Source organism: Trypanosoma conorhini, assembly GCF_003719485.1.
Source record: "Trypanosoma conorhini strain 025E chromosome Unknown Tco_14.4_contig_01504, whole genome shotgun sequence".
In the NCBI taxonomy this organism is placed as follows: domain Eukaryota; phylum Euglenozoa; class Kinetoplastea; order Trypanosomatida; family Trypanosomatidae; genus Trypanosoma; species Trypanosoma conorhini.
Window position 1 is genome coordinate 1 of NW_021705486.1, and position 654 is coordinate 654.

General features: G+C 52.1%; 1 pseudogene; it reads right to left on the reverse strand.

The window, feature by feature from the left end:
• Positions 1-2: 2 nt before the first annotated feature.
• Tco025E_10158 (retrotransposon hot spot (RHS) protein) lies at positions 3-376 on the reverse strand (annotated as a pseudogene).
• Positions 377-654: the final 278 nt, after the last annotated feature.

The following is a 654-nucleotide window of genomic DNA, read 5'->3' on the forward strand; positions in this document are numbered from 1 at the left end:
GGACCAATCATTAAGATCGCATTGAATGATCTGCCACACCCGATCCACCTCAATTGTGATGTAGCAGTCGGTAATAGACATATCCTTTGTCCATGTGTAAGGCCACCCCTTCTTGGAGGTGAGTGTCGCCAGTCGGGGACGCGGTGCACGAAACTGTTGTGCATCGCTCGCTGGCAGAACAGTCATCGCCCTGCCGCTTATACCGCCACGGGCACTCTGGTTCTCCCGCTCTCACCTGCATTTGCGCCGCCATCTCATCCTCCTCTTCGCTCCCGGGAAACTCCACGACGTGGTTCCACATCGCTTTGAACACCGAGTCGTAGAAGCCCTCCAGAATCGCCGTTGCACCTGGGACTGCTTCCTGTTTTACCCTTTCGATTTTCTACCCTCAATAGTGTTATTTCCGCTTTCAATTGTGTTATTTCCCCACGCGCTTCTTGAAGCCTTGCCCTTCCGTCTTCGCCCTCCCGCTTTAGCCGTTCTTTTTCTGCCTTCAATAGTGTTATTTCCGCTTTCAATTGTGTTACTTCCTCACGCGCTTCTTGAAGCCTTGCCCTTCCGTCTTCGCCCTCCCGCTTTAGCCCTTCTTTTTCTGCCTTCAATAGTGTTATTCCGCTTTCAATTGGGTTACTTCCTCACGCGCTTCTTGAAGCC